The following is a 15,447-nucleotide window of genomic DNA, read 5'->3' on the forward strand; positions in this document are numbered from 1 at the left end:
CGTAAAAGAACCTCATATCTCCTAAGGAGATTATTGAGCCAAATTCAAGGACATTTCCCGCCCAACAGTAGTCTCTAACGCCTCTGATAGATGGGGGAAGCATTATAGATACCGCCAAGCTAGTAGAGGCCGAACTCGCTGGCTTGGTCGGGACTGATGGTAAGCACCAGTATCGGTAGGGTATAGAGACTGGTAGAATATCATAGAGGGAAGCACAATAGATCAAACTGGTCGCGGTGCATGGGGAAACCCACCCTCTCCAATAACTAACTAACTAAGNATCGAATCCCGTTAAATCGAATCGATTTTAGTTCACTAAGATGCTGCAAATTCAAGCTAATTTGTTTATTTAGATTTTCCTGGGTACCTCTGTCACATTTCTTGAGTCGAGCAAAGATGACGGTCGCTTTTACATGATATTAGTGAATCAGATTCGATTTATTAATAGTTCGAGCTTCCTCGTTGACTGATTAACGTGCTAATTGGCTGGCTAGGTTCACTGAGTAATTGGTTTGCTTACTTACGTAACTCCTTCACTGATTCAATGACTAATTACAGTGAAACTTGTCAGAATACAACTCTTGTTCAAAGAGCATGTCTTTAAGGACCATATTTGTGTGACACAGATTGCGTTTTAAGCCACTTTAATGCAATTCAACCCCTATTCAGAGATCACCATATCCCCGACCACTGAGCATGCTTGGCCTTTACCAAACCGCCCTTAAAGGGCGACACTAGGCAGCGTGAAGATTTTAGACGATATCTTAAGTGATAATTTAATACTTTAATTTAATAAGATGGAGGATAAAATTAAGAGCACGGGTGTAAAAAAAAATTTAAAATTGTAACACACATTAAATTAGATTCGTTTATAAAAAAAGGGGCACGCGATAACGTAGATAGTTGAGGCACTATGCTACAAGCCGGAATGTCGCGAGTTCGATTCATGATGGGGTACCTTGATTTTTCACTTGACCTAATCCTTCCAGCCGCACTATCGCCCTGGGGTCGACTGAGCCTCTAACAGAAATGAGTATCAGGAATATTGCTGGGGGGGAAAGGGCGGCCGGCGCGTAGGGCTGACCACCTCACCGCCATCTGTGAGCCTATTGTCTAGAAAATGGGAGCCTCAACGTCTCACAACCCTATGGGTCTCTACGGTCACTAACAGGGATAGCTTTACATTTTTTTACTTTTGTAGAAGCTTGTTTCCATGAGGACAACAAGTGTTCTAAGTACGCATGACGTCAGCAAGGCAGATGGGCCAATTAAATTCGTTCCTCAGTTTTAAATGCTTCTAAACGACAAAGGAGAAGTGCAGGAAATTGAGCCGTATATCTGAACTAAAATGCCCGACTTCCAGAGTGCTACCAACACATTGTTGCCGCGAAAAGATAATTTATACACTACAGTTTAATCAGGGTTACATAAGGTCATTAAATTGTTAATTATAAATTAAGTTTCGAGATATTCTGAATTCTAAAGCTTCGCTTCGTGTACGATCTGTTGCCCTCAAGAATAACCTGCATTTTGTTCGTCATTGTGCGAAATGACCCATAGAAACATGTCTGTCGCATATAGCATATTACAGGCGACAATCAAAGTGAAGAGTGTGTGAAGAGGTGCTCTGTCGTCAGGCTTCTCGGAAGTACAGTGTTCAGAGTAGCGGTCAGCACGCACCACGAGGTCCCACAACAGTAAAGACAGCGAGAATGAACATCTTCCAACCGGTTCCTCTCTCTCTGAACCCCTGAATTCTTCCTCAAAATTACTGGGATTCTGGACTTTGTCCCTTGTTCCTTATTCTAGCTGTATCTAAAGGACCCAACAGAGTAGGTGTGTCCCTCTCACATGAGGACCAGGCCCTATGATTGAGGTTAGCTTTTTCTAAGGGACCCAGCAGAGTAGGTGTCTCCCTCTCACATGGGGACCTGGCCCTGTGATTGAGGTCAGCTCTTTCTAAGGGACCCAACAGAGTAGGTGTCTCCCTCTCACATGAGGACCTGGCCCTGTGATTGAGGTTAGCTCTTTCTAAGGGACCCAACAGAGTAGGTGTCTCCCTCTCACATGAGGACCTGGCCCTATGATTGAGGTTCATTGAGACGTTGCCTAACCATGGGTCTGTGGGTCACAATATGTTGACTTTCCCATATGTATTACGCGTGAATACCATCTTCTTTTAATCCAATCAAGTGAACAAGTTTCGGTGAGGCTCACGAATTACAGAACTTCTCGGCATGTAATTTCTTCGTTCTTTTGTTAATTCATTTCCTTTAGGCCCAAATATCTTTCTCACACACTCCGTATCTCTTTGTATTTGAGGATGTAGGGTAAGATTTTCGGGATAGTAACGCCGTGTAGCTAATTTCTACCCATATAAACGGCGTTACAACCCAGAAGATCATACTCTTTATACCCCAAATCTGTGTTCTTCCACAGAATTGACTAAACAAGTTTCAAACGCGTTATTAAGCAACGTTTAAACTTAAACGATACTGTACAAGGGATAAAATGTACCTGTTGTGTATTTGTGTTGACTGTACAGAATAGTTATCTAGTACGCGATAAGGCAATCTAATCGTTACAGGAGAACGGCATGGTGTCATACTGAGTGGTTCCTGTCAACACCTTAGTTTATTCTGAGAAGATATAAAAAAACGGTTATGAGGTGTTACCTACATGACGTGTGTAGGATTTTCAAAATTCCATGTACTTTATTATGTTGCAGAGGGCTTAGGAGTAGGTCCATTTTCGTGCTCTTATATACAAGGAATGAACCTTCTCAATCCACAAAAGGCAGAGAATTTATTGGCCAGATAAGCAACTGTCAGCTCCTCAAGAAAGAGCTCAGGCTATTATATATTGGCAGGATGACTTGTGAGTGATGCAATGGGAGGCAGGCAGGCAGGAAGGCAACTGCATGCATTAACCCTACAATTCCTCATCGCAGTGTTAGGTTGGCACAACTGCGTGAATTACAATGTCCCATAAGAAGTCACACAGAACTTCAATAGAGATGAATTTTGGCCATATATTTTTTGACTATGTGCTTATGGTAAAATTTCGAGATATATCACATGCTGTGATACTAGAAATATAGATATTGTTACAGTCGAATTTTTCGATACGTGGCGCTTGTAGGGTTAAAGAGACAGCAAAAAGCTTAATAACATTCTTTGAACAATTGTTATCAGTTAATTATGCGGATATCATCCTATGTAATCGGCTGCCAGTACTCTGTTAACGTTATTTGGTACGTTAATGCATTTAGAACACTTTCAAAACCAGTGGTACATACAAGCTGCTTTAACATACAAAAATTCTGCATTCTGCCCCACAAAGTGTATTTATGTGTTTCGTAAGATCCTCACAATAAACAGTGATTATATCTCAAGACAGCATTAGCCGGTTGGTCTGCGTTAAGGAGACGTGTTTCTTGTGAGTTGAAAAGAAAAATCTCTGGTCGTGGGTCTCAAGGGGCTTGATGCCAAGACGAACATGTTCACAGCATAGGACAAGGCGAAACCGGACATAGAAAATATAAGTCTTAAACTTGGCAGCGGTCAAGGTTACGACCGTTCACGTGACTAAGCTGCCGTTGTAGCATAAAATTCTCAAGATAGACGTGATCTGCTTTGCAAAGCCTGGACTGACAGAGGACTTGTATATAGTGCAAGAGTAAGAATTTGAATTCTTTCCCTAAGCAGCATTAACCGGTTGGTCTTTATATAGAGATGTAATGTGTTTCCTGTGAGGTACGAACTTTAATAAGGTGGAGAAGGAAATACTAAGATGAAGTATTTCTATATTACCTCTATAATATCTTGTTCAAAAGCTATCACGCCCCCCCCCCAAAAAAACTGATTTTTTGTTACTTGGGTGTGAAGAAATAAGGCTTATTGATTGGCTGTCGGGAATTTAAATTGATAGACCCTAGCTACTGAGAACTTTTTTGATGAGGGCGCTCACAAATACATTTGAATTTAAGAAGAAGGAAATATAGCAGTGCGGAGAAAATAGCATAATGAGGAACTTCATAATTTACACTACTTACCAGTCATAATGGGAGGGAGGGGTTACGAAATAAAAAAAAATAGCATTTTCGAGATGTGCAGGACTCATGGAAGAAATAAAAATTGCGTACAATATTTTGGTCGAATATTCTGAAAAACAGACCCCACCTGGAAGGCACAGGCATAGATGGGAAGGTAATATTATAAAGGATATTAAATAAACGGGGTTGGAGGGTGTGCACTGGGTGGTCATCCAACCCGTAACCTAGTCACTATATTGACCTAGTCATCCAAGCTCCTACATAATATAAACATATGTTTATCATCTATTTCTATGTCACCTGTCACATTTCTGGTCTGAATCGATCCTTAATTATTACAGTCCACTGCATAAAATAATCAGAATATATTTTTTAACTTTTATTCCATAATTAATATTATTAGGGTGATTAAGTTTAGACAGATAAAATACTCTTGGAAAAGCAATTTCGAAGACGTGGATTCAGTTGGAAGAATAACATTAAAATCGTAGTTGCACGTGACGGATGCTGTTAGTTGTCAGTTTAATTGTAAAAAAAAAAAATCGTGACAAAAATAACATAAAAAATGGGAGCGACGAGGATGGGATTCGAACCCACGCGTGCAGAGCACATTGGATTAGCAGTCCAACGCCTTAACCACTCGGCCACCTCGTCTGCTAAGTTGAGGCTGCTCTGCAGTGGAGACCTTCCAACGATTGGTAGAAGTACCGGTGCTCACACAATTGAACATCGAATTTCCCGTTACGAACAGCAGAGTGTGCATGAGGGTCAGCAGGATAAATTGCGACGTTACCATGAAAATATACATAGGTGGAGGAGGGAAAGGAGCAAGCTATATATAATTCCCCTTATATTTTGGGGGAGATTCAAAATTGAAAAAATAAATATACCAAAAATTTAAAGTGTTCTTCTATCGTGGATACTCGAGGACGATCAGTAAATGTTCTTAAATGGCTTGAATCTGAGCTTGTAAGCGAATTTTGTGGTTGCCGCCAACCTTGGAACAGATTTCGATGGTGTCCATAGACGTAAACCAACGTAAAAACCATCATGGATCGGACTGATGTGAATTTTGAGGTTCTCGTTGCTGATTATGAAGGTGCAGGAGCAACTTTCCGGTCTAGAAACCCCAGAATAACGGCCGTGGGGAGCCGTTGCGCTGACCACGCGACACCCTCTATCCGCAAAAGTTGGCACTAACGTCGCCGACAAGCGGCCGTCGCTCGGTCGGTATAGTTTTCTTGCGGACTAAAACCACGGAGTTTGTTTAGGAAGAACTTTGCTACCCTCGTCTTCATGGCAGAAGAGCTAAGATATAGACAGGATGTGTGCTCCGAAACGTCTGCGAACTTTTACCAGATTACATGGCGTCACATTCCAGACGACGCTTCTTCGGTTAATAACGAACGTAAGATTTGAGGTTTTCACGGCAGTGACTATGAAGAATTCCATCTTCTGGGATGTGACGCCGTGTATATCTTGTGTGAACCGACGTTTCGGAGGAGATGGAGGTGTTCCTCCGAAACATCGGTTCGCACAAGATCTACAAGGCGCCACATCCAAGAAGACGGCTTTTTTTTCATTAACGAAAGTGTTTCGAACTATTTAACTTGCATTAAAATTTTTGTATGCTCGCATAAAAAAGGACGTTGGTCTCATTCTATTCTTGTTACTGATTTTACGTAACTTCTGTTTTTTTTTCGATATTTGAATAATACAATGCGAATTTGTTAAATGTAGTATTAGAAACATCGTCTTCGGGTCAGCTGCATTCCTTTCGCAACAATGCTCTCACTTTTCTTCCTGTGAGTTTGTACATTTGTCCGTGAGATGTCGGTGGGTGTGTACGGGATTCCGTATAGGCCCAAATATATTTCGCGTTATCACGTGAACTAGTAATGTTGGAGCCGTGGCGGTATCGATGACGTAACTCAGGTAACGAGAGCTTTGGAGACAAGGTTCTTTGCGTTTGCTTTACATGTTTCGATTTTCAGTCAGGACAGTGAAACTTTCAGCCATTTCAGCCATTTCTTAATAATTCTTGTTCTTATTCTTCTTCCAAAACTAATACTGAGTGCTATATACCCGTTCCAATGTTCAGAAGTCTTAAAACTGGTCTTGTCATCTATTTCTGGGTCTTGCCGATCTCACTGTCCTTTGAAATTGCTGTATGTAATTATAATTTTGAACGTATACTCCCTTGCACCTTATTTACGTGTTTACACGTGGATTTCGCTCTTGGGTCTTTGCACGGAATGGATGAAGCAGTGTTTCCAACGTTTCGGAGGTACGTGATGCCTCCAGCTTCAGGGTAAAAGTGAATAGGATGAGTGAATATTTGTGTATATAAATATGTTGGTCCAAAAGACCCTCCGGGAGCAGAAAGACGTGGTTTCCGGTTTGGGCCAATAAGGACATGGAAATGTTATCGAAGGGCCTTAAAAGGTTCACTCCAAATAGGTTAAATAGCTTTGGATTCGAGATTCTGACAGCGGTAACTATAGGCAGAATAATCTTAGGTAAGAGAAAAAACAGGCGGCAGTCTTGCTGTCGTTTGGCTCACTTTTTGACCCTGATGATGGAGTCAGTATGTTCGTCACTAACGTCTGTGAACTTTTATACGACTATGTAAGGTCTGAGGTTCTCACAGCGGTGGGATATAACGCAATGCAGCCCGTTGAAAGTCAACCGACGTTTCGGAGGAACATATCGCCTCCATCTTCAGGGTAGAATAAGCCGAGCAAGATACCAGCGTGGAAGTAGGTGCCAAGCAACGGACTTCACGGCGTTACATCCGATGAGATAGTACGCTTCAGCTTTAATAATTCTCGTTAAATAGGCCTCACTACATAAGTAAGTTCATATTTCTTTATATTCTGTTCATTTTCGTTATTATTCGTTTGTTTCAGTATGACATCCAGAAATAAGTTAACACCTGCAACAGTATTAATGTACATTAGTTAATAATTATGGGTAGATGGATAGATGGCACTGCAATCATCACTGTGTGCGTCAAACTGTGTTGCATGTTCCGCGCTACTTGCGGTACTGTTCATAGATGTCAGGACATGTCAACACAGACATCCAGTTACAGTGTACTTCATTCCACGTTTCTAGGGGTGTAGACGAACTTTGATCAACAGGTGTCGTAGTTGGAAGAAGGGAATCAATATGGGGTCTTTTCCCATTGAGTTTAAGGTTGAGTGAGTAACTGCACCATCCCTTTACCATTATTGACTGACAACACGTGCGCGTAAATATGATGTCGAAATTCAGGATGGTATGCATTGTGTCCAACCTGTAGCCTTGATAAGAGATATTTAAAAAGAATATCTTCTCAATTGTTATCCTCAATACAGACCCCGTGAACGTTGTGATGTCTGTTTGATATGAGCTGGGCGGGCCCCGTTGGAAGTGACGGGGAAGAGCGAATCTGTGGAAATCGAACTCCGGTCGTTCATCAAGTAGCCAGTCACTTTTACTGGCCCAGTTATTCGAGATGATGTATTTGTTATAATTTATTTAACGAACATATATCATCGCATGTTTCTATGTAAGTGGATAACGAATTTGAAAGGATCTCGATATATGCAGGCACGGCTTAATTTGATGTATGATCCCTGAATTTGCCTCGAGAGACTGAGGAAAACCACGAAAGCCTCCCAGTCAGATTAGCGCGTGTCCCTAATAAGTGTTATAGCTTGAAACAACTTGGTCCGTTGGTTCCATATCTAATTCCATGTAGCTGAGTCCTTCTTGAGAAACCATCAGTTGCTCAGCTGCTCAAGAATTTCGCAATATTTTATGGAACCCGAAGGTTCATTACCGTGTTAACAAAAGCCAACCGCTGGATCTTAACTTGAGTCAGATTAATCCAGTCCATATCAGCCCATCCTATGTCTCTCTAAGATCCATTTTAACACTATCCCTCAACCTACTTCTAGGTCTTCCTGGTGGTCTCTTTCTTTATGGCTTTACCCCCAAACCCTGCGTGCTACATGCATTGATCATCTTATCCCTCTTGACTTGATCAAGAGTACAAGTTACGAAGCGCCTCCTGTCTTTTTCATACAGACAACAAAATGTTAATTTAATCCTGTACTTAATTCATCATACCACGAAAACATAAGGAGGAGTGGAGGTATAGCTCCACACATCGTTAAGGTGGAGGTACATGGACATCTTCACGCCCCTGTCGCTTTAATTCTGGGGAAACAACCAGCGCTACCCCTTGGAAAAGAGATTGGGTGAGCCCCAGAGCCGGGAATCGAACTATCCTCTTCGTATATCCAGTATTTAATTGTTTATGAACATGCTGTATTGTTAGGGTGATTCATTTCCGTTACTTAGAGGTGGCCGTTTTTTATCTCTTGGTTCCCATGCCACCTTTACATGAGACAAGAAGTTCTGCGAAGAAGTAATAACCTGTTTTCATTTCACTTCAAACTGAGTATTTGATACGAAAATTTGAGAGGCTGTAATGTTGGTATTACTGATGTGAGGGATTTATGAAATGCGTCGTTGAGATGGCCTCAAATGACATTATGTGCATGCCAAGTTTCATAAAGATTGGTTCTGACATTCAAAAGTTGTTAGTGGGCGGGGAGTTATACCCCCCACAGTCACACAGAGAGCAAGATGATCCCATAAACCTACATTTAATTTTTTCAAAATAAAGCAAGTAGGGTCAAAAGCCCTTCCTATAGACCCAAGTACGAATTTCAGCATGCGTGTCATGTTCACATTTTAACTCCGACTCGAGTTACAGCTGAAGTTTTCAAGAAAACGTAGTCCAGGACCTGCCAACGGCACAATAAAATATTTAAGAGCGCTTGAAGGCAAAGCGATCGAATACACGAGAAGGAATGGGCGAGAGAAAAGTTTTCAAATCATTGTGGAAAACAGCCAACAAGCTTTGGGAGTTGTGAAGAATGTTACCTGCATTAAGGAACACAGTTCTGAATAGCGAACTCTTTGGTAGCAATAAACTAGTTGAAAACAAACGCTTGTTTCTCTTTTAAATATTAAACTGATACTTATTTACTTTTCGACTCTACACTCCTCTAAAAGACTTTGCCCTCTTCACAGTAGGTGCCCATTTTTTTCTATTATTTGTTTTATACATCCTTATATTCAGTTTTATCTCCCATAAATCATTCTCTGCATCTTCTAGTCATTACATTCTGGGTTTTTCCAATTGATCAGTATCTTTTTTAAAAGAATTTTATTCAGTACCCCAGTGTGATCCGTTCTGATCACACCAAACAGAATTTCTCCTCTTGATGTCCACTACAAGATCAGGGATTTTATATAATTCCCTCAGTTCCTTGTTAGTTCTGTTTCTGTAATCCTATTGCTCAGTTGCTGACTCACTCATCTTCCTCTAAATAATTATGAAATCATGAATTTGAAATTCGTCGTACGTAAGAAGAACCGTTTCTTTCTTTATTTCGAGTTTTTGGAATATCACTTAATAAGGAACACTCTCAATTCACTTGTGGAAATGCGCGTACCTACGGCCACCGGCTAGCCGTGAAGTGGCTCCTCCATCGGCCGTCCCGTGAACTCGCTGCACCTGAAGCGGAGTGGACAGTGATAATATAACATAAAAATTTTAGTTTTTAATGAACCTTCGTTAATGGTTTATATATCACAAAAATGTGCATAATTTTAAAAACACACTTTTTGGAAAACGAGAACCTTTGGTTTGTTTCTATGTTGGAGATATATGTTTAATTTACAATATGACTGCTTGGAAGCAAGATTCAAAGTCTGAGTATTTCTGTTGTAAATCGTACTTTCTTGACATTGATAAAAAGATGCGTTTTGAAAAAAAAAGTAGAGGTAGTCTTACGCGATTATCATGCTGTCTGTGCGCCTATGTATCCCCTCCTATAAAGTTTTGAATTGCTGAACCAATTTTTATGAAACTTGGTACGTATAGCAAAGCACCTGAGCCCATCTCAACGGCTTACTTCATAAATCCCTCCCTTCGGCCTGTGTGTCTGTACGTGTATCCCTCCTATAATTGCTAGGCAGCGGCTCGGTAAAAACGCTACCGCGGCAACGAATACACTACGTCGTTTTCTATGCGGTCCGTGTCATATCAAAGTAGGCGTTTAGCAGCAGTAGCAACAGCAGCTGATCTAATGAAAGTAATTATGCGCGTTAAAAATCTGTGTACAACAAAACTTGCTGTTATATGAACACAGATTTGCGTATTGTAACGAAACACAACTCAGTAAACATTTTATCTTATATCTTTTTTTTTTCTTTTCGTCTTCGTTCTCATCACCTATTCCCCTTCTTTACTCATCCGTGTTCTCCTTCTGTTTGTGTATCTTCGTACACTTGGCGCTGCCCTTGTCCTTTGTCTTCCGACAATAACAAAGACGCATCCACGACCTCGTGTTGCCCTCACAGCAGGCAGCAAAGCATGGCGGCAGACGTCACGTTTGGCACTGGTCCCAATATGCACAGCCCTGCCTGTACACCACGATACGCTACCATATAAACAAATTAAAGGCGTTAGAAAAGGATAAAAAGCGGAAGCAGGAAAATCACCGTAGCGCAACAAAGGGGCAATTACTTACTGACGTCCTTGACGTGACATGCCCTACTGTTGCTGAGGTATGACTTTAGTAGCGGGCGTACCCGGCAGATCGCAGCACGAGGAATTCTCGTACGTAGCTTGATGACGAATTCGAGTGGGAAAGTGGATGATAGCATGCCAATAAATATACCGTGACGAAGTCTGTGGCGTGCACAGAAACTATTGTGACGTATTGAATTAGACCTTCGGTTTATATGGACCATAACTTCTGTTCACAAGGCGTAAGGAAAAAAATGGAAGATATTGGGTAGAGTGGGGTGAATTGGAATCTAGATTTACAGTTGCATACAGTGATGGAACATATTGGGTAGAGTGGGGTGAATTGGAATCTAGATTTACAATATATGCATAGAGTGATGGAAGATATTGGGTAGAGTGTGGTGCATTGGAATCTAGATTTGTAGTATATGCATAGAGTGATGGAAGATATTGGGTAGAGCGGGGTGAATTTGAATCTAGATTTGTAGTATATGCATAGAGTGATGGAAGCTATTGGGTAGAGTGGGGTGAATTGGAATCTAGATTTGTAGTGTATGCATAGAGTGAAGGAAGATATTGGGTAGAGTGGGGTGAATTGGAATCTAGATTTACAGTATATGCATGGAGTGATGGAAGATATTGGGTAGTGTGTGGTGCATTGGAATCTAGATTTGTAGTATATGCATAGAGTGATGTAAGATATAGAGTAGAGTGGGGCGAATTGGAATCTAGATTTGTAGTGTATGCATAGAGTGAAGGAAGATATTGGGTAGAGTTGAGTAAATTTGAACCTAGATACAGAGCATACACATAGAGCGTTTGCTTAGAAGGACGAACATTCTCCAGCGGTGTGATGTGTCGAATGTTATGGCCAGCTTTATCCGATCTTTGTGTAAGATTCATAAAAATGAACACATAATTGGAATCAACGCACAGAGACATCTATGCATCGAGTGGGATTCGAACCCAAGATCCCAATGTTTGAGCGGATGAAGACGTTTCGTGCCGCTCAGTCACCGCGATCGGCTATTTAAATACTGAGTTACGTAATGGACGGCCGAGGGTCGGTGTTCGAGCCTCTGTAGGGGTAAGATTTTTCTCTTCTCAACAACGTCCACACCGGGTCTGAGATCCAACCAACCTCATATCCAATGGGTAACGGGGATTCTTTCCCGGGACATGTAGCTGACAACTGACCAAAGGAGTGCCGAGGTCAAGAATACGTAGATCTATACATCCACTCCCACATACGTCTTCATGGAGTAGTGCTTAATTAGTTAAGCAAAGGGACTTCTTTTTTGAGTCAGATTTCGTTTAATTGTTCGGCAAGCACGTGATTAGGCGATCACAGTACCGCGCGGTCTGACGCATGAACTGTCTTCGTCCGCTCGAACACTGGGGTCGCGAGTTCGAATCCCACTCGAGGCATGAATCTCTGTGTGCGTTTATTATTTTTGTGTTATTCTGTGTATAGATAGAGGCCTTGCGAAGGGCTGATCCCCCGTCCAAGGAGACCTACCGACTGTGCATGGGATTGACCAAGGGCCAACAAAGGGCTGTAGAGTCATAGATGGATAGGCATTTTGTTGGAGACTTGAATGCAGGTGACAGCACTATCTGCATGGGATAAATGTGGTTATGCCGTTAGTTACCTAATGAGGATCTTAGTAACTAGTTAAAGGAAGTTAACTAATTAGATCGTCTCACAGGTTTCCCTTAGCTTCTCCAGACACTTCGTTGACCCCTTCCCACAAACCACCCTGTTGAACAGGGGATAATATTACCCCCAGCTCCCTTAGTGTGGAGGGTGGCTGCACGTGACAGTAACACAGTGTGGAGGGGCCCATACGTATTGTGTTAAGCAACACGTGGGAATCTGGGTTGCTAAGGGGTGGTTGAGGTAGGGGGTGTGTGGATAGAGGGGAGAGAGTGGGGCACTAGGGTACCCCAAAAAACGATGTGAAGCTTAGTGGTGAACGAAAAGAAAAAAGGTAGAAGTTTCCCCCCCCTTTGCTAAATTAAGCACTGCGCCATGAAGCTGTGGTGGAGGTGTAGTTCCACACATTCTCAATCTCTGCACTAGATTGAGATGAGTTGTATTTATTTTAATACAAATTTTAATAATAATAATAATAATAATAATAATTACGCTCTGGGGCTGGTGACACGCGGTAGCGTAGTTGGTTGAGGCACTATGCTACAGGACAGAAGGTCGCTGGTTCGATTCCCGATGAGATCATTAGGTTTTTCAGTTTTGCTAAGTTCGCACTATTCCTGTGTTTAATTAAGAACTAGGGCCACGCCATAGCTCAAGCGGTTAGTCGCTGGCTTCCCATCGCAATGGCCGGGGTTCGATCCCGGGGTGTGGTCAAGTGGGATTTGTGGTGGACAAAGTGGTGCTGGGGCAGGTTTTCTCCGAGTACTTCGGTTTCCCCTGCCAATCTTCATTCCACCAGTTGCTTCACAATCACCCTCACCTATCATCTGGGGCTGGTACAATAGGCCAGAAGTGGCCGCAGTACAAGGGACTTAGTCCCACCCCACTAGCAATAAAAAAAAATTAAGAACTATGCTTTCAAGGGGAATGGAGGTATAGTTCCACAATTCTTGACTTCGGTACTAGATGGAGATGAGTAGTCAGCTTCACGCCCCGTCCGGTTTACCCCCGAGTAAATCTCACCCCACATCTCTTTGACTTAAGTTTATAAGCAGATTTTTTTTGGCTATACGTCCTTCCTCCTCTTCGTAAAAATATAAATTTTGTGACGCTCTTGATGAAGAAAGCGGCAATTTTCATAGTCAGAACCGTGAGTTAGTGGAACTCGGAAAACAGATTGTCGTTTGTAGGGGCTGCTTACACAGGAAATACGCAGCGCTGTGGTGCACAATGGTGATAAACCCTGGGGGACAGTATCCGGTTACAGTATTACAAGTCCCTCTTCTTCTGAGCTGTTCCGTGCGAGTTGCAAAGATACGAATTTTCAGGTCCCATCCTGGGCTGCTGCTCTCTGGCCTTGTAAACAAGATTCACTTGCGCGTACATCAGACAAGTTAACACAGCATTCGTCTTGCGCCTAAACCCCCCCGTTCAGATCCGGAGGGCTTCCCCCCCTCATGCATCAAAACTTCTGTTCTTTACCGCTACTCTCTTACTGAGGAATTCGGGTCAAGCGTTAACATTTCTGACTTGTATTCGGGAAGCGGGGTTCTGGTTCGAGTCCCGATCGGGACATTATTATCCTGAGTGAAATTTGTCGTTTCTTCCTCGCTCTGTACCTAAATAGTATATAAAATTGGCCACGACCACTTTCTGCCACATCCTTCCTCATCATTCCCTGATCATCTCAACATTCGACGCCTAAGACGCTGACGGCGTTGTTAAGAACACATGAGTAACTTTTGGTCTCATGTTTCAACATATACAAAAATCAAACTCCGTGGCTTGAGTCCGCAAGCGAACTATACCGACCGAGCGACCGCCGCTTGTCGGCGAAGTTAGTGCCAACTTTTGCGGACAGATGGTGTCGCGTGGTCAGCGGTTTTCTAGGCCGGATCGTGTTTCCACGTGTCTTACTCTTCTTGTTTTCCCTTTATTCGTTTAGTTGAATTTGTTTTTCTTTGTTTCTCTTCCTTCGATGTTCCTCTCTCCTGTTTCTGTTCTCATTTCTCTGTGCTTCGGAGCCGGGATAGCTCAGTCGGTATAGCGACTGGCTACGGGCTGGACGGTTGAGGGGTCGGAGTTCGAGTCCCGGTAGGGTCAAGAATTTTCTCTTTTCCAAATCGCCCAGACCGGCTGTGGGGTCCACCCAGTCTCCTATCCAGTGGGCACTGGGGGATCTTTCCCCGGGTTAAAGCGACCGGGGCGTGAAGCTGACCAGTCACCCCAACTAGTGCCGAGGTCAAGAAAATGTGGATCTATACATCCACTCCCCCACACGCCTTCATAGCGTACTGCTTAATTAGTTAATTAGTTAAGTACAGGGACAGCTTTGCCTTTCTTTACCTTTTTTGTCTATGTTACGTTTATTTGTTACTCGTTCTGACATTTTGGGTTCTGTCAGCCCTGACTGTGAAGAATTATGGGAAATGACGCTGTACAGTCTAGTAGATATTTACGAACCACTCTACACGGCGTCACATCTTGCAAGCCTCTATCATTCTTATTTTTCTATGCATGATTCGGTCCTCTTTACTCTCTGTCCTGACACTTTCCTTTTTAACACTTCTTTCTCACTTCCCAATTTCTTTTCTCTTGTTTCCTGTATGTATTTATTTTCTTGTTTCTTCCATCTGTTTGGGGCACGCGGTAGCGTAGTTGGTTGAGACACTATGCTACAGGCCCGAGGGTCGCGGGTTCGATTCCCGATTAGATCATTGGATTGTTCAATTGACCTAATCCTTCCAGCCGCACTATGGCCCTGGGGTCAACTCATTCTCTAACAGAAATGAGTACCAGGAATCTCCCTGGGGCGTAAAGCGCGGCCGGCGCGTAAGGCTGACAACCTCATCGCCATCTGCGAGCCGATTGTCTAGAGAAAAATATGGGAACCTCGACGTCTCACAGCCCTATTGGCCTCCACGGTCTGTTACCTTCCGTCTATTTATTTGTTTCTTCTTCCTTTCTTTTCCTTTGCTCAGTCCTCCTTTACGTTTCTCCCGTGAGTAATCACAACGTGATTAGGATTTTAAGTTCTCATAATGTTGATCATAAAGAGTGACATGTACTAGCGTGTAGCCAGGAAGAAGTTCACCGACGTTTCGGAGGAACATATTGCCTTGATCTTCAATTTAAAAGAAGAGA

The 15,447-nt window shown here is 42.6% G+C and overlaps 1 non-coding gene across 1 annotated transcript; it reads right to left on the minus strand.

The window, feature by feature from the left end:
• Positions 1-4,626: 4,626 nt before the first annotated feature.
• Trnas-gcu lies at positions 4,627-4,708 on the minus strand. The gene has a single exon. It is a non-coding gene; the product is annotated as a tRNA-Ser (tRNA).
• Positions 4,709-15,447: the final 10,739 nt, after the last annotated feature.

Source organism: Cryptotermes secundus, unplaced genomic scaffold (assembly GCF_002891405.2).
Source record: "Cryptotermes secundus unplaced genomic scaffold, Csec_1.0 scaffold2044, whole genome shotgun sequence".
Lineage (NCBI taxonomy): Eukaryota > Metazoa > Arthropoda > Insecta > Blattodea > Kalotermitidae > Cryptotermes > Cryptotermes secundus.